The sequence below is a fragment of the Schistocerca serialis genome, chromosome 3 (assembly GCF_023864345.2).
Source record: "Schistocerca serialis cubense isolate TAMUIC-IGC-003099 chromosome 3, iqSchSeri2.2, whole genome shotgun sequence".
NCBI classification, from domain to species: domain Eukaryota; kingdom Metazoa; phylum Arthropoda; class Insecta; order Orthoptera; family Acrididae; genus Schistocerca; species Schistocerca serialis.
The window spans coordinates 924,903,051-924,927,726 of NC_064640.1; positions in this window are offsets into that span (position 1 = coordinate 924,903,051).

Sequence of the window (24,676 nt, forward strand, 5' to 3'; positions counted from 1 at the left end):
GTTCTGGGAAGTCGTGATACGCTCCATAGCGGCCACAACCAGTTCGCGAGACGTTCATAACAATGCTTGCAAGCACCCGTCAGTGCACTGCAAGACTGTGGTATATCGCGTGATTTCGAGGATGAATATGGGCAGTATTGTTTTTACAGTGGTGCACCAGCATCGTTGTCTTGCAAGTCTGGGTGAACCAGTGAGCGTTTGACTCCAATGGTGCACCAGACGGTAGAAATGCGGACATAAAGCCTACCATGCCAATGTGCTGGGTGGGGATTTAGTCTGCTGCTCATGACTGTCACAGATGAATAACCAAGGAATTATACTTGGAGATTCGTGACATAAAGTGTAGCTGGCGTGTGGTGTGCGACGGAATCCTCAACAGGAACCAGTCCTGGCTTGGTCATATTACATTGCCTCTGGAAAGGTGTGCTTTGATCGCGAAAACCGCATCACATAGAAAAAAGAAGTTGCAACTATAAATCTATTGTCTTGTATAGCCATGGCTAACCCAGTCTCTGGAGTTTCAGTGAGGCGTAGTGAGAACTCGGAGGCCGTGTCGTACGGCGCGCACACCACTGTCGTTGTCACTAGCGGCGAGCAGCCAGACATCTCAGCGTAACAAGAATTATGTAAGACTATTGTATAAGGTAAAAAATAAAAAATAAATAAAAAAAGGAGAGTACCATATACTAGGATAAGTTAAACTTTAGGATTTAACAATAACTAGATCCTTAATATTGTGGGGGTTTTCTACCACAAGTGTTTGGCGCGCGCCTGTTGGGATGCTATTTTTCAGGTCACCAAACCACAGACCCGAGATGGAGGGACGACGGGCGAGCGAAAGTAGAATAGTTGCATGTCTTTATAGCACAGTAAAATTTCGACCTGCATAATAACATAATTTATTCAAAAGACATAGAATGTAGATCGTTGGCAAATGGTAGTTAATTCTTGAGCATGTCTACTGTCGATCTACATAAGTAATGGTTATATTAGTGTGGGCGCGCACATTTAGTTGTTCATCCAATACATAGCATCAGTTGTCACACACCATATACAGTAGTGAGATCGGTCTCTACACAAATATCAAGATAAATTATTTCCATGTCTAGATTAGATACACCAAGATTTTGTTATAATGATAGCCATAGATTAATAACTATAAAAGTAAAATAAGAGTGTCCGAAATGACAGACCGTCAATGCGTCGTTATGTAAATTTATTATAACATAGAAGGTCATCGGAATAAGTTAGGCATAAGATTTTTGTCAGAATTGTGCAGATGACGGGTATCGTGGCAATGCAGAGGCCAGCCGGAGCAAAAACAAGAGGTCATCGGCTACCTGCAAGAAGGGGTGCGTCAGCGTGCCCCCTAACGAGAAGGGCGCAGGAGCGTCCGGTCGTACAAGCTGTCAGTCACCTGGCCGTATACCTGAGAAATTAAGTGGGAGACAGTCCTCGCCGGGCCACAAGAGAAAGTGAGGCTGGCTGTTGACACTGACACGTGACCAGCACGCAACAACCAGCTAGCTCTCCGGACGCGACAGCCGTTTGGAGGGATTCCCTGCGGCAGACCACGTTGTCGTGAGTACACGAAGAAGATCACGTACAGTGTCAGAACCTGCGCCTCATGTGCCTCATGACAGAAACGGACGCTAAATACTCACCTGTTTGAGTTTTTACAACTCACTAGCATTGGCCGATCTGCATACACAAAGCAGTATCGTGCCACAAACTCTAACAAATGAATTGTCTCATTTCTAACTTCTCCTCTCACTTAGATAGCAGTTGTAGCAATCGTCGCTCCTAGTTAGATCCTGTCTGGATGACCTCACACACTTGTGGAGCCACTCCACGTGCCATCATCCCTCGTCGAACTGCAATATTGGGAAACGTAAGGTACTGTCCAAGGAGAGAAGAGATCTGGACTAGTGATGTATCCCAACTATTAGACCTCATAGGGCCGGCCGAAGTGGCCGTGCGGTTAAAGGCGCTGCAGTCTGGAACCGCAAGACCGCTACGGTCGCAGGTTCGAATCCTGCCTCGGGCATGGATGTTTGTGATGTCCTTAGGTTAGTTAGGTTTAACTAGTTCTAAGTTCTAGGGGACTAATGACCTCAGCAGTTGAGTCCCATAGTGCTCAGAGCTATTAGACCTCAGAGACAATTAATCGACGTGAGGAGAGCCTATCACTATGTCTTCCTACCGTACTGCCATGATCATATGCGTGGGTCTTGCTGCAATCTCAACAGCGTATTGCAGATGCTCCAGCACACCCTATAGCTGTTGCAACAACGTAGCAACAACACCCGACATTTAGCACTGTGTGATGTCAGAACTGTGGCCCCATCACAAAAGCCCCCTCCGATGCTCCAGACATGGAACCACGTGCATCAATGCATATGACTCAACATACCAAACCCCTCAGAGAAACTAACGAATTTGTGAAGTGCTTCGAATATTTCTAACAATGTGATTTAGTGCCTCAATCTCAGCACAGTCGTGAACATTGTGCAATGTGCAAGCACAACTTGACTCCCCATGAACCTTGTTTTTTTCTTAAATTTCTTTCTCTAGTGTTTTTTTTTTTTTGTAATGTATGTTATACCTTGTATGTGTTTGTGTTTTGCACTGTAATTCTTATGTAAGTGATAGAGTAGGACGCACAAATTACAAATTACTGTATTTTTCTCTACACCACGTTTTTTTTTTGTATTCTGAATTTTTTGTTGTGTGTATGCAAACAGTGTGCCTGAAGTCCTCATAAACTGAAGCAGATACCACAACTGTCATTGTGAATGGACCATCAGTTCAGGGAACATTTTGTAAAGGTTATTCTTCCTTCAGGGAGACAGAATGAATCGGAGGTTATAATTAGATTCTGAAAGCGCACAAAGAGATTGTTAACTTAAATAGTATCATGTGTGATTGAGTTCAGGTTAGTTTAATGATTGAAATTGTTGGAACATCTTGGGCACTTAACTGTGAAGCACTCCAACTCTGATTGTAAAGAATAAACGGCTCCATAATTGGCTCACATGTCCGGGTCATATTTACAGCGTGAATGTCTGTGTGAATCGGTGTTTGGATGGGGCTCCCTGGGTATGGATGTGTGATGTGAGTGTTAGATTTCCATATTAAGAAGGTGAAGTTGGCTACATTATAAATAATCCTCCCTCCATGAGCTGCATTTTTCTGTTGCAGTGATATTTTTTATAGAGTGCGGCATGTGGAGTCAGTTTGCAAGATTGTTCTTGGGCGATTGACTCACTGCCGTGCTCCTAAGTGAGCCAACTGCTCACCAATTACAATCTGCAATGGCGTAGGCGCTATGAGAGGTGGCAGGAGCCCCCTTTCATATTTCAATCTAACTCTGAGTAATTCGATTTTCCTCTCTGATTGCATGCGGTGAAAAGTTGCACTTCCCACGCAGCGTCTCTTCTCACCTGGGTGGTCCGGTGACAGGCGAGTTTTGCTGAGCTTGAAGGGGTTAAGCCGATGGGTGCGAGAGAGTCGACTGGATGCTTTTCAGACGCTGACATTGTCATAAGAGCGGCGGCGACACGCCCACAGGGGCCTGAAGGAGCGACTGGGCTAGAGATTCCGTTACTTTACAGAAACTTAGTGAAAACACTTTCTGGCGGGCTACCAGCGAGGCGTGGGAATGACTTGTGTTCCCAGGCAGTCTTGGCGGACAAATTCCCTCCTTTTCTGCAAAATCGTAACTGTGATTGGCTTGCTCAGGGCATAACTCCGTGACGTAGCAAAATCGGCGCAGCAGTTGGCGCCAAGGATCTCCATTGGTGGAACGGTAGTGCTTCGGCAATAGAGTGGAATTTTCCGCCGGTTTTCGAGTTGCTGATTGGAACGTTTAACCACGGCCACTGTCGTGGGGTCGGGAATGTTCTGTGTTTAGCTTGAGAGAGTCGGCTCTCGCCTTTCGGTCGGCTCTCACTGCACTGGACAGCCTGGCTTCCGTTGGCTGTCTAATATACTTTTATTTAATTGTAACTGTTTGACGAAGTTGCTGATGTTTCGACTTCAACGTAACTTTCCGAGTACAGTTGGCAATTGAGCGTTTTGCATACAAGCGGCCTATGTTGTCTGTCTTGAGCAGTTTTGGCTTAAGTTGACTGTATCGGAGTTACTGTGTGACTTCGCTTGTTAATATTAATCACTGTACCATCAGTGATTGTGTGGCGGACCTTCTTCGTCTCCCTCAGAGGGGATTTGTATTGATAGAAAGCCTTTAGTCTGGAACAACCAGACCAGGATTATTTGTTTCGGGCTATACTCGCGACATTAACATCACCACGTCGGGACGTCGAAGCAACCAGCCATCGCTTCCAGTATGCCAGATCGTGTCCTTGCAGTTAAGAAGACAGCTTGGTAATGTATGTCCGCAGCATTAGGACATTAAGGAATTTGCTCTATGATAATCAGAGCTCAGCAGAGCGCACCTGTTCCTGTCTTTTCTTACATAGTTCATTCTTGGATGTTCATTGTCTGAGTTCTCACTGCTGTAGCAGCAATTAATGTTGGGTTAGCTGGGCGTTTCTCTTGAGATTTGAGTTGCAAGGAATTGGCTCCACATACCACTTCGTCATAAATGTCACAATCTAGTTTATGGACAACTTCGCCTTCACAGCATTTATTTGAGTATCCAATTTGATGTATTGTAAATGTTTCATGTGTTTTGTTTATGATTTTGAGTTTAGTCATAATAAATCAAATTGTTATTTTGGACAGAACTTTCATTCTATTAATCGGTAGAGCAACCCTTTCATTTCTCACTACGTTAATGAAACTGTCCTTTATTTAATTAATTTCAATCAAATTAAATTATTGCAGGTGCCAAACTCTTTTCTACTCCACTTGCAGGGTCGATTACAGTCAGTTCGCGTTTCTTCTTAATCCATGTGCAACAGCAAAAGTCGGAGTTAGAATGGGGGGGGGGGGCTTAGAGCATCATTTACATATGAATATTCGAGAAGAATTTAGTGTTAAATATACTGCTAGCCCCGGCACCTCGCAGCTGTACACTTGCCATGGATGCAGGCGGTTTGAATGCGATATTTATGGTATTCAAGGATGAAAGTAGAATAGCACTGTGGGTATGGTCAGCAATAACAATCTTATCTCAGCCACTGACATATTACACCTTCAGTTTCAGGTTACACACTTGTGGTCTTTGGAGCCCCCACACCCTCTGGGAAGTGATCAAGGTCACACAGGGTAATCACTCAAGCCATTATGTCACGTGATACGAAAACAGCTGTAAACCTCCTCAGCCAATGGGATCACAATAAAATGGCGTGAAAACCAGTGGACCAATAGGAACCGAGTTCTCCTTTCCTGTCCCTTTGTGATAGTATGATTCCAGCTCCCTCAGCCTCACCATCATTCAAAGTCTGAAGTTTAACTTCATTGTGGGAGGATGATGAAGCGCCAGCAGCATCAGCAGGGGCCAGCTAGTGCCTCCAGGCATAAGAAAAATTATACTGACAGTAAGTATATTAACACAATTATTATTCTTCTTCTTAATAAATATATATTCGAATAAAATTTTCCCCTGGATCTATGTTGGCGGAACTGTTGGATGAGGACACGAACGTAGTACTGGTCGCATTGCCGCAGCAGCCGTATCAGTCCACAGGTGAATTTCCTGATTTCAGCCATACTGTGCTGCCGCCTTCATTTTACCATACTGTGCTGCAGCAGAGGCAGACCTCTCCGCCACAGCTCATAGGACCACAGCAATTCAAGGGTACTATTGTTCACAAGCACATATAACGTTACTGTGTGTGGATCTAAACGAGTAAATGTGGGTCTGGATCCTAATGATAACTTTGCTGTAAGGATTGAAATTGAAAACGCACAATACGTTGTTTCTTAAATTCGATATTCGTGGTATGAATGTGAAAATACGAGCAGCATGATGGGTTGTATAAAGAATAAGATGATTGACGAGTATGATCTATCCCATACTCTAACTGGCATTAAAATGTTAGGCTGTTAAGTAATTATAGCTGATAAGTATGGCGAGGCCATTATATACTTAAAATATTTTAATGTTGAGAAAATGCTGGGCGACAATTATTGAACTCTATAAAAAACGTAAATTAGTTACAAACTATGGCGTACACACACTTTATTCAACATTTAACCGTCATTACCGATATTCGGATTTACGTCATGACATGTTTGATAGGCCTGCTATAATTGGCGATGAAATCATCTTCCAAAACCTTCACGTATCGTTAGGTAGTCACCGTGCCATCAAGGAATATTGCACCGATTATTCCGTGACTGGACATTGCACACCACACAGTCACCCATTGAGGGTGAAGAGACATCTCGGTCGTGAAATGCGGATTCTCAGTTCCCCAGATGAGCCAATTTTGCTTATTGACGAATAAAAAAAAAATGGTTCAAATGGCTCTGAGCACTATGGGACTCAACTGCTGTGGTCATAAGTCCCCTAGAACTTAGAACTACTTAAACCTAACTAACCTAAGGACAGCACACAACACCCAGCCATCACGAGGCAGAGAAAATCCCTGACCCCGCCGGGAATCGAACCCGGGAACCCGGGCGTGGGAAGCGAGAACGCTACCGCACGACCACGAGATGCGGGCTTATTTACGAATCCATCCAAAGGAAAGTGGACTTCGTCGCTACATCTTACCATATTCACATCAAAGTCCTGTTCGTCAATTTTGTGGACAACAGTGTTGGCGAAACACACCTGATGTTCCATGGCCCTGGGGATTAATGGCTGATGGGTTTGAATCTTGTATGGGAAGAGATGCAAGTCTTCAATAACAGTTTGTCGCAGTCGGTTGACTCTCACCTGTTGTGCAGCTCGTCTGATCGATTTCCTGGACCTGGTTTGAAACACAGCGAGTGTCTTCTCGATGTTTTCAGGCGCATTCCCCTTTTCTGGATGACCGACATTGACAACACTGTCATCACAAACACTGCCGGTTCTCTCAAACTCGCGAACCAAGTTCTTGATTCTTGGACAGGTTGTCTTCCGCTTGAATTCGGCCCTTAACATCCTTTGAGCTGCAACTGGACTGTTATTGCTGGCATAGTAGGCCTTCACGACCGCTATACGCTCAGGCACGCTGTACCATGACATTTTCACTTGCAAATGGCCGGCAACACAAGACGCGTGCGCATGCGCATACGAATTCCCATCATGCCCCGTAGCGAACAGTGAAACAGTGAAGTTTGAACGTCCTAACGCAAACTGTTCAAAAGTTATGAAGATTTTATTTCATATCGTTCAATAATTGTAACCCTGTGTATGATATGTTCAGTGTAATAACGATTTCTATAGGAAGACTGTGTCGTTGGCAGCCGTATGTAAGAGCTGCCTAATATGATTCTGTAGACTGCCGAAGTGTATATCTGTAGACCTTATGCTTCCACTATGTTAATGTACCTAGAAAAGTGAATAAATAACGATGTGCAAGTAATGAGTTGTTGTTGTGTCAACCCACCACATCCCATTCGACAACCTACAAAATAATATACAGCTTCCTCATACCCGGAGTCAAAGTGCCGCCTCCAGGCCGCTGCCGCTGCCCCCATTGCCCCCCACCCCACCACCACGGTGGTGTTACCACCGCCTCCCTGGATGTGTAAGTGTCACCACCTGGGGCGATTTCAGTGAGTCTGTGGGCACTGAATGAGTATCAGATACGAAGCGCACACTGAGGCAGCTGTTGGCCGGTGTTTATCGGTTCTCTGATACACAGCCCACTCCGCTTGAGTCTCATATAATGCACCGTAACGGTCAGAGCCATCAAGTGAGGGACAACGGGCTGCAGCCCGTTAAACGTCTATAAAACATACACAATGAGTAGGAAGAAATCATTTACTGTTTTCCATCTTACAACCAACACGGTTCAGTTTGATAGGAGTTTGCCCCTCGATCTGGCACGTGGCGTTCATATCACAATGTATACTGGAGGGCTGGTACAGAGAAAAATTTCATCATCTTCTAACTATTGAGGCATTAACTTAAATCTGTGTCATCTTTTTGAATATAGGAAAGTGGTGCAGTCAACAATTAGAGATATACTTGTCGATACATCTGCGGACCTAACTTGTAGTATACACTCACTCAACTCACTTAAGTTGAGATGATCATCATCTTGTCCATTCTGGCAATGAAACAGTCGTGACAGGCCAGAAAATTCGACGCATACATATTTTTTTAAAGTTACACACACTGTTGCAAAAAATATATACTCTAGAGAGCGATCGACAAATAGCTCACCCAGTCATAAGAGAACCGGCAAACGGTTAAGATACTGAAGTGCGTAGTAGTGTCTACGAGACATTGTGAAGTAAGCTTTCGGTGTCTGCTAGTCAAACTCTGCGCCCACTGGGTGAAACCGTCACTCAGTTGTATGATTGATGTTGTGGTTGAACGGAAGTGGAAATATATGAGCCAAGTGTGCCAGATATACGCATGGAACTGCGCTCGTATTTGTCTGTCCGTATACCCTCAGTGGCGGACACTCACCTGAAGATGGCTGGACAGTTGCCAGCCAAAATATTGTGGTAAAGAAGTCAACATTATCCGGCTGCAGTCCCGAAACATCATAGAATATTCGGTACGCCTGGAGAACTTCATGAATCACAACTCGCACTATGATTGAATGGTTATTCATAAAGCGAAGAGATTGAATGAGTGGTAATAGAGATGAAACTTCGGTGACATCCTGTGTAAAAGGCAGTGTACTGTAGTGTTTCCCTTCCTCGTAATTCTGCCGTGAAAATACAAAATAGAAAATCTAATTGGGTTTTGAATTTTGATGGAATAAGTTACGGATAAGGCGGACTTCATATTACTGATTGAGATAGTGCTGTAATTTGACCGTGCATGGTAGACCGGGTCGGCAACACTACAAAAAGCCACTGTAAGGAAATAGCATCAGAAATAAGTTGAAATTTTCCTTATCATTCTGTTAGAAACGTAGTATTTATTATAATATAGTCTTCGCGGCTGCGTCTGGAATACTTCTTAATTTTGATGTAAAATGACCTGTTTTCATTGTTCACTAGTCCTCTTGTTCTCCGTCTGATGAAAATTTCTTGAAGCTGTCACTGCCAGGATTAATTTATAAATTTGGCGATAACCATTGCGAATCACTACTGAAATAACTTCGTTTCTTAACATAGTTTTAATTTCCATTTAAAATCATTGTTTAACACAGCGCCGGAAAATACACGTCTTGAACGTATGAAGACAAGAGAGTAATCAACTAGTTGTTAAAAGCAAACACCTACGCAAAAGTAAAAAAAAAAAAGATCAAAATTATTTATAAAAAATCTGTCGCTGGCGCAGCGCTCTTCTGCATGCGCGATCGTAAATCATATCTTTGCACTGGCGGAGGCGCGGTAGTCAAAGTACCGTTACAATGCCTCCTCTACTGACACGCTCCGCAAGCGAGCGTGGCGGTATAGAAAACGAGAAAATAAGAATTTTATATATTAAAAAAAAATGTTTCTGAGCACAGTCTTTGTATACAGTCTTTTTGGTGTGTATCTTCTTTAGGAGTCGTAACATTAATGTCTTTGAGCTGCGGCGTATTATCGTTGGTTGGCACAGAGTTTGAATTCAGTTCACATGATTCGTGTTTACAATGGAATTAATTCGAACAATAAATGTTTCTGTTATATTGCACCAATGTCTTTAAACGTAGTATCGGCTTCTGAGTGTGTGTGTACTGCCTAGATCTCTTGCGTGTGACCTGAAGAAAATCCAAAGTTTGTTCATTGTGTCAACACGAAACTGAGATCTCTAGCAGTCGAATATTGGTGGCGTCCACTGGGGTATAAATAGTCAATGAGGGCACAGGAAACACCTCACTGCCTACGACAGGTGATGAGCTTGTCCTTTACACCAACCTGAAGACCTGCCGGCTTCCACTACACCATACACTTCAAGGCATATTGACACTACGTAAATATTTCTTGACCAGTGTTCCATCACGCTGGTTTCTTCTTTGCATTTTCAGTTCTATTTATATGAATCGTGCTACATGCACAAGTCCTGCATTCATTAACATCTCCTTAAAATAGGGGCCTACGTTTCGTGATATAATAAGTACATGAACATACAAATATTTACAATAAATGAGATATTTACATTGTTGTCATGTAGTACATATACAGAATTAAATGAAAAATATAGTTTCAATATCATTGAGCTGACATGTGAATTACATTGCATTCAGATTGAAATATACATTTTATTTATATTATCTGTTATCTCATTCTTTTTCCTTTCTTTTCTTTGTTCATTTTTTTTTTTTTTAAAGGGAGGGATGAGAGTGTGAGCCGCAACAGAGGACTGACGTTTTGTTTTCTCCTTATTCTCCTTTCTATTTAATGGTGCATTAGTTCAGTACAGTAGATGAGCTTTAATTATACCATTAGATAACTGCTAAATATGTTCTCTTAAATAATTCTTCCAATCTGAAGTGTCAAGCCCACATAACTCCAAAAATTGCATTACAAATTCCCATTAGATTAGTATTAAAGTGTTATAGATTTAAATCTTCTGATATATTTTCAACAGTGGCTGCTGTAAATGATTGTTTCCACATAAATCTATACTTTCACCTTTAGTTATAAGAATATGTAAGACATCACATAAGTTATTATCTCAGGCATACCAATCTTTCCATAAATAATACTGCTTCCACTACTTTCATTCTGTATTCCATGAGTACATGTGATATAGCGCTCAAATCTAGTTTCTCTCCTCTCAACATATTCTCAATTACTCATAACATTCTCACCTATCCATTATTCATTCTTCACAAAATAACATATACTTATTCCACAGCATTATATATGTATTTTCCTCTTATTCACCATCACTTACTTTTAAACTTCAACAATAATAACAATAATACCCTTTTTCTCATCTTATATTCCATTTACCAGTCTCCATATTACTATTTATCCTCTTATTAAACTAAAATTACGTTCACTCATCTCAGTCAGTCACTCATATCATACTTCATTATTCTTGTCAGAACAACACATTTTTTCTAATAATAACTCAATTTTAATTAATACAGCGAAGCCGGATACCAGTGTGGGAAAGAATGACGATTTATTTATTTAATTGATCACATGTGCACTCCTACAAAATAAATCCCTTCATCCAGTTTGGTGAGATCTGTGAAATGAATGAATGTATGGTCATCTGCTAACCGCAGATAGTGAATGTGAATATATGATCATCTTTGAGACGGTACTTGGGTCACCTTTGGTGGGACCAAAGAGATGAAATTAGCGCCTGAAATGTGGGTGACCAATACGATAGCAAGGTGCTCCCCCACTTCGGCAGAGGTGCTAGAGAACCTGAAGAACGGCCATGTTTCAGCACTCTGCCGCTGGATCTAGTGTTGGTAAGACCTGTCTTAGGCGTGTTCCGTAAGGACAAAAGAGTGGAGACATGGTATGCATGTGAAATCCTTAAGAGTAGTTTAGAATAGTAATTTCTCTATTTCAGGAACTTTTGTGGGGAGAATTAAATGTCAGGCAGGTAATATTAAGGGGATCGTAGTAATCTTTGGAAGCGACCAACGGTCACAATGAAACCACGTGTAGCAATAAGTTGAAATGCTTCTGAGTGCTTAAGTTAAGCTGAATTACTAGCGTGTGTACTATAAGTTGGAAATATTTAAGAAATGGCGTGTGCAGGACTTGAAATTAGAGACGAGTACTTCCATGTGGTGAGTACTGTGTGAGTCTCAATCTGTGTATGAGACAAAGGATAAAGAGAAGTACTTGTCCATGGTATCAGTTGAGGACTCGCGTGTGTGATGAATATGTTCTTAGTATTACTTTGCGTGTTATGTTTCCGTGTGACACTTGATTCAAACTATAATACTCTGAGAGAGAAACAAGGTGAGTCAGCCGTCTATCCAGCAACGCCACTTGGCTTGCATTGCACAGGAAGACGTGCATATATCGTCCAGAGTTCGTAGTATGAAACAAAAGTTACGAAGTGGGGCAGTGTCGTGTGAAACTGGGATGAATACTAATTGAAGTGGGAAAGCTGAAAGTGATGTGATTATAATGTTGTGACTATTCCTTATGTTGTATTCCATGTTGCAGTGTGGTGTATGTCATGTAATTTAAGTATGTGTGGTTTGCATGGGAGAGTAGCAAGGTAGTTTCAGAGGTAGTGGGTTATGCATGTTCCTTTTGTACCGCTCGGTCTGGAGGAAAGTTTCGTGATGTTGGTTGTGAGAGTCGAAGTGTGAGATATAGCAAAAGATCCATCATCCTATCCAGAAAGTGCACTGTAGCATTAAATAATTACGAGACCATAAGATAGAGAATCACCAATGTAAAGCCATGCCCACTGGGCGGAATTTCTAATGTGTTATTGTTGTAGGTTATGGAATTTGTGTGTTTAGGTTATAGAATTTATCAGAATAAATAAGACAGTGAAAAGAAAAAGATTGGTGGCCTTTTCCTTCGAATTGTATGTTGTCATGATATCCAGAATTTACAATGTGTGCGCCATTCATATTCAGTGCGATGGCCACGTGTTGATCAAAGCCGTTAAATAAGAAAGAAAATGTGGTATTGCCAGTACGTAGTGAACAGTCAGAGTTCTGTAAATTACTGATAGTCAGATGTGCGTTTCCGTTGCGTAATATTCATACAGGAGGGTAATTTGTAACTTAATTGTGAGTACGAAATGTTCATGTTACTCGATAAATAAGAATGAATCCACTCGCTTGGCAGACCACTCATCTTGCAGGCCTGACTGCTTGATGCCACAGTATGAGCAAGGCATGTGGGTGCCTCTCAATATCAACATTACTATTATCACATGCCTCCTAAAGAAAATAATTCTATTCAGTTCTCTGCCTCCTCTAATGTGTATATGCCTCAATAGTAACTCCTCTTATAACCAAATATCTTATTAGCTATTGGATGGTTCACAAGTCTAATATATATATATATATATATATATATATATATATATATATATATATATATATATTTCTATTTGCTTTCTAGACTTACCTGCATTCATTAGATTGTAAATATCTGTATAACTTCAATGTAGGCTCATCATAACTGTATACCATATTAATTATCTTCTCCTCATTAGCTAACATTTTACTGTATGTATTTTTTCAAACCTCTGGGTTTATGTGTTAATGGATATTCTAATGAATAACAGCCAGGGTGTGGAATATTTGCAATTCGGTATGCTCCAGAGTATAATATATACCATCTCCTGTTTAAATGTTTCAGTTTTGTGGGTTTAGGATGTGTTCTCAGTAAAACTAACTCATCAACTTGAAATGTTTGAGCTTTCCTGACACCTCTGTCATATTTCTGCTTTCTTTCCTTAGCTTTGTCACATAACGTTGTGTAAGCTTGTCTTACCTTTTCTTCTAAACTAACATGATTTGTTGTTGCTGTAAATTTAGGTAGAGAGTCTGTCAATTCATTTCTTTCTGTTTTATCCATAATTAATTCGGTTGGTGTGTATCCGGTAGAAATGTGAGTTAAATTGCTCACTATTTGTTAATTCGCGAAATGTTCTTTTCTACTGGGTTTCCTTCCGCGTGAAATCTTGAAATTAAAATATGTTTAACATTCTGTTCTTCAATAAAAGTCTTCCATTTTAAATTGGTAAAATATGCTGCATTATCCGCGATCATAACTTCAGGTTTTCCTATTCTTACAAAATAATCTGTTAATAGACGTCTGGTAATGGCAGTGGTAAAAACTGAACGTAAAGCATATAATTTTAAATACTTTGTGGGAACCTCTAACACAGCAAGGATGTATTTCATTCCTCCACGTGCTTGTGGATAGGGTCCTGCAACATCTAAAGAAATTGGCTGTGATGGCCTCTTAGGTATGATTGGATGCAATTCATTCATGCTTGTGCGATTAGAATATTTGGATTTCTGACATATGATGCATTTCCTAATATTCCTCAATACTCTTCGCCTTAAATTTGGAAAATAGCAATATTGTATAATCTTACCTGTACATTTGGTTACACCATAGTGTCCCCAAGTTCTGTGTGTAAATAAAATAAAATCATCAACATGAGCTAGGTAAGCAAACACACCAATGCTGTGATTCAGGGTTTCGTCGGTGAAATAGTACTTCTTTGTGTAATGTGTAACATTTTTTAAGATGTGGGTCTGTTCCTGCACGTAATTTAATCTTTATCTGGATCCACCTGGGATCATTGTCCTGCAATATGGCAAACTTCCTGCACATGTCTTTGTAGTAAGGTGCAAATATACCGTCATACATGAGTAAAATTTTGAAATCTGATGTTTGTTCTGTCACATCGGAAAATTGTTGTAGGCCTTGTGGCATCGGCTATAATGTTGGATTCTCCTTTTATGTATATAATATCAAAACCATACTCTTGTAGTGCTGCACACCTGCGTGCAAGACGTGAATGTAGTAACTTGCATGATAGCAGGAAAGAAAGAGCTTGATGATCAGTATAAAGCTTAGTACGTTTTCCCCATAGAAAGTACCGAAACTTGCGAAATGCCCATACTATGGCAAGTGTTACGTGCTCGGTCTCTGAATATGACTTTTCGCATTCAGTGAGAGTGCGGCTAGCAAAACTGATAGGTTTGATGACTGTTTGTTCATTTTCTACATGAATTTGGAATAAAAATGCTCCGAGCCCATAGGAACTTGCATCTGTTACTAGGCAAAAGTCTGACGTCATGTCAGGATGACATAACAACGGTGCATTTACTAAAGCATTCTTAATCGCTTCAAAATCTGTCTGACAGAACTCTGTCCATTTCCAATTATTATTTCTTTTGAGTAAAGATAGAAGATGTGGACTGTTAAGGAGGTGGTAGGGTACAAATTTCCTGAAGAATGAAGATAGACCAAGAAAGGCTTTGAGTTGTTTACGATTCTGTGGGGAATGGAAAATTCTTAATTGCATCAATTTTCTTGAGTCTGGATAAATGCCTTCAGTTGATATGATGTGACCAAGGAATTTGATTTCTCTCCTCCCTAATTTCGTTTCTGATAAATTGATAGTGACACCTGCGTCAGAAAATTTAGTCAGAAGTTGCTTCAAAAGATTAACATGTTCTTCCCAAGTAGTGGTGGTAATGACAATGTCGTCAACATAAACTGTGATTTGCGATAACAATTGTGACCCAAGAACAGCATCTAAGGCCTCAATAAATACTCCAGCACTCACTCGTAGACCAAAGGGTAGAACACAAAATTGATAACTACGTCCCTCACATTGAAATGTAGTGTATTTACGGCTGTTTTTATGGAGGTTCACCTGCCAAAACGATGAGCGGAAGTCGATATTGGTTAAATACTGTACGTTATGAAATTTTAAAAGTTGTTCTTCAAATTTATAGGTCGTGTGTTGATTGGGATTATGACCTTGTTAATTTCTCGTGCGTCCAGCACTAACCTTACGCTACCATCCTCTTTATTAACTCCTAAGATCGGACTGCAATATGGTGAATGTGACCTTTCAATGATACCCCAAGTTTGCATTCTTTCAATCTCTTTCAAAGCTGCGGGTTTCTTTGACCAAGGAATATTATAATATGTTCTACAGTATGTTTTGTGTGGTTTAACATCCATCTCATAAGTATAGCCTCTAATAATTCCAGGCTTCTCCACAAATACCTCAGTAATTGAAGTTGGTCTTTCGTCAGATATTCAGATTCTGTGCATTTCTCATATAAATCATTAGGTTTAATTCCCTGAGATACAGCTTCATTAAAAGTAAAATCACATATGTTTGTTGCTGGTGGATACACAAAATGTAACTGTTCAAACTTACCTTGTTTACTGTTTAAGTTTTTACCCTGTGTTAACTCTGTTGTCACTTGTTGTTGGTTTCCGGTTAAATGACATTTCCCTTTTCCTAAATCTATGATTGATTGATATTCATTCAAGAAGTCAATTCCTAATATGTAGCACATAACTAATTTGTCTACTACCAGAAAACTGTAATTGAGTGGTATATTTGAAAATGTGAAGTTAATGAGAGCTTGAAATTTCACGTTCTATGATTTATTACCGGTGGCACTTATAATGTGACAATTCCGTCCTGGCAATGTTTGTATGTTCATTATTCGTTTGAGTTCATTATATAAAGACATTGAAATGACACATGCTGCTGCTCCTGTATGTAAAATTATTCCCACTTCGTAACTACCAATCATAACTCGTGTTATAGCCTCAATAATCTTCTTTGTTTTACTGGTACTATTAAAATCTACATCGTGTTATAATTCTTTCTCTGTTTTCTTACTGTCATCATATCGGAGAAAAGAAATCGTCGGTTCCGTTGCGCTCTGCTCCCTATCGACCGTAACTCGTCGTTCGTTTTCCGGCAAATTCGGCTGTTGCTGCGGGTTGGGTTCATTGCCCAACTCAATAATATTTACATTTCTGTCGCGCGTCACCCAAGTATCAGCTGTTTGGTTGTTGACATTACATCGCGTCGCATTGGGAGTTCCGTTAGGTAGGAATTGAGGGTTTCTGTATTGCATGTGTCGTGGCGGTGGTCCATTGTGATTTCCCCATGCATTATTTCACCCATGACTGTAACTGGTATTGTCATTACTGTTATTCCTGCAATACATGTTTGGATGTTGTTGTACGTTGTTTCTCTGAAAATATCCTGGATGGTACCTGTTATCCTCTCTTCTTTGATCTCTATAATTTCGGTTCCTTCTTCTATTGTTGTTATTTTGAATATAACAGTTATTGTTCTGATTGTAATTACTGATCGGATAACCATTATAGTAATAATTACCGTTTCCTTGCCAATGCCGCGAGCTGTTTCTCCAAATATTGAATGGATTTGTCTCAGTGTAGTGCGAATTGTTTCTTTGAGTGTTTTGTTGTGGTGTCGGAGGCGGATTCGAATAGCCTCTGTCATTTCTGTTGTTGTGCGTACGCGAATTGCTTGGATGGATCGGATACAATTGATTGAAATTCCTGATCTCATCAACATAACTGAAAAAATTCTTTATGTTGTCCTCGGACACTCCTATTAATTTATCATAGATGTAAATGGTAAGTGGCTTTTAAGTGTTCTAATTACGTCTGGTAAATTTGCTGGTTTTGTCCAATATAATGTTTGTCTAGGTAGCGCTCAAAGTATTGACGTAAAGTCTCTTTCTTCGGGTTGTAAATTTCTGGATTTTATACTTCTCGTTTTAAACTTTACTGTTCTGTGATCGATCAGAATTCCTCAAGAAATGCTTGTTCAAACTGTTCAAATGTTAAACATCGTCTTTTCATTGCTGCTACCCACTTAGCTGCTCTTCCACGTAACAAATTTGTAACATATCGAATTTTATCACCTTCTAACCAGTGTCTCGGGAAAATATCGTCAAAAGAGCGGATGAAAACAATCGGATGCACTTTGTCTTTCTCATCACATGAAAATGTCTGAAAGTATCTATGTCGTACTAATGTTTCATCAGCTACTCCCGATGGTATTACGGGTCCTGCATTTTGTGTCAAACTGTGCATAGTATGTGGTGATGTCTGACAGTAATTTTGATCTTGTGGTAGCATTGAAAATGGTTCATTGGGATTTGTATCACTCATTGGTAATTCTATTTTCGGCTGTGTGCTGGGCCTAGCATTATTCGGATTCTCATTTGTGTTTTGGTTGCCTGTTATGGGTTTTGGTATCACTGACAAACTTGGTATTACATTTTCTTTAAGTTTATGTACCTCTTTCTGAATATTATCTGTTTCTCCCTTTACTTGTTCCTTTGTCTTATCTAAAATGATCTGTGTCATTGTCTCAAACTTCTCATCTAAATAATGAACAAATAATTTGCATTCATGTAGAAGTTTCTCTGCTAGAGTTCTGTCATTCTTTAAAGATGCTACATCTGCCCTGTCTTCAAGTTTTTCTAACTTTTCCTGTAAGGATTTCTGCTCCAATGTTACATCATTTAGTCTGTCTGAAAGGTCTGTAATCGTCAGGTCTAAGTGTTCTTGGTTTGTTTTTACGGAATTGTGTGACTTTCGTAATTCGTCAACTTGGGCACTGGTTTTCTGTTGTTCAAAAACTACTGTTAACAATTTCTCATTACATCGTCGTAAGTCAGTTTTTGTCTCGTCACTGAATTCCACAAATACCTTTCTTGTCTCGTAACCTTGTCTGATAAGCCAGTAAATTTCCTTCCAAGACTACTGGTGGTTTCTGCCAAGACAGCAATTTGTCTCGATTATTTTTCAAAATTTTGTTTTATGTCCGGTGTCAGTTCATCGAATTTAGTGTCAAATTTCCCAATGTCACGTTTTCAATTGTCATTTTTCTCGTATAAAGAGTCAAATCTTTTGTTTAAAGTGTCAAATTTTCTGTTTTAGTCACCAAGTAACTTCAGAATCTGGTTGAGCATGTCAGAGTCCTGTGTCTTAGTTTCGTCATTTTTTCGTGTCTGATTGATGTCTGGTTCTGGAGTTGACGTTGTGAATGTCGCGTTTTGTCGCGTAGTACTCACTCTCCATTCGCCTGTATATCTGTTTAAATATAGGGGTTGTTGTCGTAATCGATCTGGTAAAATTATGTCTTGAACATCCTCACTATTAAGTTCAATATTCATCTGACCCTCGGACATGTTTTGCAATGTGTCAGTTTCACTAAGCTCGTCCGCGGAAACAATTTCTACGCGTCTAGCGTTCATCTTGCGATTTTCGTAATTAATTGCAAATAAAATTTCCGAATGGAAAAAAATAAAAAAAAAATGATTTGTTGAAATCTGAAATTTCTCTTATGGAAATGGATATTTCTAGATGATTTTTAGTTATAAATTGAATTATTAAACTGGTTCTCAAATTTCCCTCTCGCAAATAAATGACTGTGAATATGCTCTTCACTTATCATTTGCAATAATAGTAAATCAATTTTAACTACAATTTGGAAAAATAATTTCGAAATAAATGGATCGGAATAAAGGAAGTACAGATGGCTGCTTGAAACTGGAAAAAATGTAAATTTCTGTACTCACCAATTTTTTTTTTCTTCTTCAGTCTTATGTTGCAAATGTAGCGTCAGATATACAGTTTTCAATCCAAAATTTTTCTTTCACGTCCGTGAAAATTATTTTATGGAACGTTACCCTTTTCCTTTTTTTTTTACAAATTAATTTCCTCAGCATGAAAATGAAAATTAAAATGAATTAATAACAAGGCAAACAATATTGTTGTAAATTTCATGCACATAACGTTACAAGTGAAATGAATAAAAATTAGTCCAAATTCATTTTCTGATGCTATTAAGTGATTAAAATTAGATAAAATGTCCAAAATTTATAATAATTGCACTTGTATCAAATCCGGAGATTGTAAGTCCTGCACCAGGACGCCAATTGTAGTGTTTCCTTTCCTCGTGGTTCTGCCGTGAAAATACAAAATAGAAAATCTGATTGGGTTTTGAATTTTGATGGAATAAGTTACGGATAACGCGGTCTTCGTATTACTGATTGAGATAGTGCTGTAATTTGACCGTGCATGGTAGACCGGGTCGGCAACACTACAAAAATCCACTGTAAGGAAATAGCATCAGAAATAAGTTGAAATTTTCCTTATAATTCTGTTAGAAACGTAGTATTTATTATAATATAGTCTTCGCAGCTGCGTCTGGGATACTTCTTAATTTTCTAGTAAGATGACCTGTTTTCATTGTTCACTAGTCCTCTTGTTCTCCGTCTGATGAAAATTTCTTTAAGTTGTCACTGTCAGGATCAGTTTATAAATTTGGCGATAACCATTGCGAATCACTACTGAAATAACTTCGTTTCGTAATATAGTTTTAATTTCCATTTAAAATCATTGTTTAACACAGCGCCGAAAAATACGCGTCTTGAACGTATGAAGACAAGAGAGTAATCAACTAGTTGTTAAAAACAAACACCTACGCAAAAGTAAAAAAAAAGATCAAAGTTATTTATAAAAATCCGTCGCTGGCGCAGCGCTCTTCTGCATGCGCGATCGTAAATCATATCTTTGCACCGGCGGAGGCGCGGTAGTCAAAGTACCGTTACAGTACCAATACATAATGCTATCAGTATATTGTAGGCTATGGACAAATTAGCAAGAATGCAGTGTGCTCATACTAATAGCATGAAGCATAAGCCAAACACATGTTTATATGTGGGCAGAAAAATCGAGACCCTGAATGCAATATTAACAGAACTGGATAGAGGCGTGAAGGCAGCGACTGTGAAAGGTGACTCTGAGTTGAATGATAGAATCCTGTGAAGTAAGCAAGCAACCAGCACAAGGTTAAAGGAATTGGGAGTCGTTATCAAGGTAGCAAATACGAAATGTAAATCTCAGATGAACAACAGAGTCCGAGTAAACAGTAAACAGAAGGCTAGCGCAATTGGAATGCATTATCAATGCAACAGCTACGGAAGTCGTAGAACTGAATGACAGTTCCCAGCGATGCGCGACATACAGGGTGTTTCAAAAATGACCGGTATATTTGAAACGGCAATAAAAACTAAACGAGCAGCGATAGAAATACACCGTTTGTTGCAATATGCTTGGGACAACAGTACATTTTCAGGCAGACAAACTTTCGAAATTACAGTAGTTACAATTTTCAACAACAGCTGGCGCTGCAAGTGATGTGAAAGATATAGAAGACAACGCAGTCTGTGGGTGCGCCATTCTGTACGTCGTCTTTCTGCTGTAAGCGTGTGCTGTTCACAACGTGCAAGTGTGCTGTAGACAACATGGTTTATTCCTTAGAACAGAGGATTTTTCTGGTGTTGGAATTCCACCGCCTAGAACACAGTGTTGTTGCAACAAGACGAAGTTTTCAGCGGAGGTTTAATGTAACCAAAGGACCGAAAAGCGATACAATAAAGGATCTGTTTGAAAAATTTCAACGGACTGGGAACGTGACGGATGAACATGCTGGAAAGGTAGGGCGACCGCGTACGGCAACCACAGAGGGCAACGCGCAGCTAGTGCAGCAGGTGATCCGACAGCGGCCTCGGGTTTCCGTTCGCCGTGTTGCAGCTGCGGTCCAAATGACGCCAACGTCCACGTATCGTCTCATGCGCCAGAGTTTACACCTCTATCCATACAAAATTCAAACGTGGCAACCCCTCAGCGCCGCTACCATTGCTGCACGAGAGACATTCGCTAACGATATAGTGCACAGGATTGATGACGGCGATATGCATGTGGGCAGCATTTGGTTTACTGACGAAGCTTATTTTTACCTGGACGGCTTCGTCAATAAACAGAACTGGCGCATATGGGGAACCGAAAAGCCCCATATTGCAGTCCCATTGTCCCTGCATCCTCAAAAAGTCCTGGTCTGGGCCGCCATTTCTTCCAAAGGAATCATTGGCCCATTTTTCAGATCAGAAACGATTACTGCATCACGCTATCTGGACACTCTTCGTGAATTTGTGGCGGTACAAACTGCCTTAGACGACACTGCGAACACCTCGTGGTTTATGCAAGATGGTGCCCGGCCACATCGCACGGCCGACGTCTTTAATTTCCTGAATGAATATTTCGATGATCGTGTGATTGCTTTGGGCTATCCGAAACATACAGGAGGCGGCGTGGATTGGCCTCCCTATTCGCCAGACATGAACCCCTGTGACTTCTTTCTGTGGGGACACTTGAAAGACCAGGTGTACCGCCAGAATCCAGAAACAATTGAACAGCTGAAGCAGTACATCTTATCTGCATGTGAAGCCATTCCGCCAGACACGTTGTCAAAGGTTTCGGGTAATTTCATTCAGAGACTACGCCATATTATTGCTACGCATGGTGGATATGTGGAAAATATCGTACTATAGAGTTTCCCAGACCGCAGCGCCATCTGTTGTTGAAAATTGTAACTACTTTAATTTCGAAAGTTTGTCTGCCTGAAAATGTACTGTTGTCCCAAGCATATTGCAACAAACGGTGTATTTCTATCGCTGCTCGTTTAGTTTTTATTGCCGTTTCAAATATACCGGTCATTTTTGAAACACCCTGTATGTAGAGGGAAAAATTGAAACAGTCAATAAAAGTGTCAACGAGCAATTAACAGAACTGTATGGCTTTATAAAGGGAACAGCTATGAAAATTGCGTTGCACGAATACTTGATGGAAGATAAGAATAAAAGTGTCATCGATATGAATATGAGAAAGAAGAATTAAGAAAGCGAACGTCCATCAACTTCGGAGTACATAAGATGTGTAATATCTCGAAGTGTGCTCAATATGTGACAGAATGTCGACGAAAGGTCAGGTCACACAGGTGCGAAAAGCCATTTGTGCCGAACTACGACTCTTAAAACTGCGCAGCCGGATAGTGAACAGTCTCTCTCTCACTCTGTAACTTTTAGACCAGTAACAGAGAGTGTTAAACAGCTCTGGGAGCGGCGTTGGATTGTGGTAGAAGAAAAGGAAGAAGAAGAAAGATACTCTGTCTCCGATTTCATCAAACGTCACAGTGCTTGCGAATTAGAGAAAACGACATGGCGTCACACGAGATCAACCGTATATATTGTGAAACCTATCTATAAGCTTAGCGAAGGACACAATCCACGTTGGAGAGAGGGAGCGTGAATGGACGCCTGGTTTAGAGGAGCTAATATTCCTAAAAAACCTCGAACCCTCTAAACTGTTTACCGAACGAGAAGAGATTATACGCTGAAATACATATGACTAATGTATATAGGCGAGACAACGCTCCAAAATGACGATTAAAAAGGCAAAAACAGTTGGAAAAATATTAACAAAAATGGTTCAGATGGCTCTGAGCACTATGCGACTTAACTTCTGAGGTCATCAGTCGCCTAGAGCTTAGAACTAATTAAACCTAACTAACCTAAGGACATCACACACATCCATGCCCGAGGCAGGATTCGAACCTGCGACCGTAGCGGTCGCCCGGTTCCAGACTGTATCGCCTTGAACCGCACGGTCACACCGGCCGGCATATATTAACACAATGAGACCGGTGTTAAGCGGTGGATTTACCGAAGGTCATGACGTTGAAATTCCACACAGAAAGCTAGACACACTGCTTCTATAATACACTCCTGGAAATGGAAAAAAGAACACATTGACACCGGTGTGTCAGACCCACCATACTTGCTCCGGACACTGCGAGAGGGCTGTACAAGCAATGATCACACGTACGGCACAGCGGACACACCAGGAACCGCGGTGTTGGCCGTCGAATGGCGCTAGCTGCGCAGCATTTGTGCACCGCCGCCGTCAGTGTCAGCCAGTTTGCCGTGGCAAACGGAGCTCCATCGCAGTCTTTAACACTGGTAGCATGCCGCGACAGCGTGGACGTGAACCGTATGTGCAGTTGACGGACTTTGAGCGAGGGCGTATAGTGGGCATGCGGGAGGCCGGGTGGACGTACCACCGAATTGCTCAACACGTGGGGCGTGAGGTCTCCACAGTACATCGATGTTGTCGCCAGTGGTCAGCGGAAGGTGCACGTGCCCGTCGACCTGGGACCGGACCGCAGCGACGCACGGATGCAGGCCAAGACCGTAGGATCCTACGCAGTGCCGTAGGAGACCGCACCGCCACTTCCCAGCAAATTAGGGACACTGTTGCTCCTGGGGTATCGGCGAGGACCATTCGCAACCGTCTCCATGAAGCTGGGCTACGGTCCCGCACACCGTTAGGCCGTCTTCCGCTCACGCCCCAACATCGTGCAGCCCGCCTCCAGTGGTGTCGCGACAGGCGTGAATGGAGGGACGAATGGAGACGTGTCGTCTTTAGCGATGAGAGTCGCTTCTGCCTTGGTGCCATTGATGGTCGTATGCGTGTTTGGCGCCGTGCAGGTGAGCGCCACAATCAGGACTGCATACGACCGAGGCACACAGGGCCAACACCCGGCATCATGGTGTGGGGAGCGATCTCCTACACTGGCCGTACACCACTGGTGATCGTCGAGGGGACACTGAATAGTGCACGGTACATCCAAACCGTCATCGAACCCATCGTTCTACCATTCCTAGACCGGCAAGGGAACTTGCTGTTCCAACAGGACAATGCACGTCCGCATGTATCCCGTGCCACCCAACGTGCTCTAGAAGGTGTAAGTCAACTACCCTGGCCAGCAAGATCTCCGGATCTGTCCCCCATTGAGCATGTTTGGGACTGGATGAAGCGTCGTCTCACGCGGTCTGCACGTCCAGCACGAACGCTGGTCCAACTGAGGCGCCAGGTGGAAATGGCATGGCAAGCCGTTCCACAGGACTACATCCAGCATCTCTACGATCGTCTCCATGGGAGAATAGCAGCCTGCATTGCTGCGAAAGGTGGATATACACTGTACTAGTGCCGACATTGTGCATGCTCTGTTGCCTGTGTCTATGTGCCTGTGGTTCTGTCAGTGTGATCATGTGATGTATCTGACCCCAGGAATGTGTCAATAAAGTTTCCCCTTCCTGGGACAATGAATTCACGGTGTTCTTATTTCAATTTCCAGGAGTGTATAAATATTACGACGATTCTAACGAAATCATAGGCCGACTACGACTACTGATGACATCAGCAGCACCAGGGAATACAGCGCACACGAAAGAAATAATGTCAATCATAGCAGAGCTTCGACAAAGACGCATTATTGATCAAGCGAGAC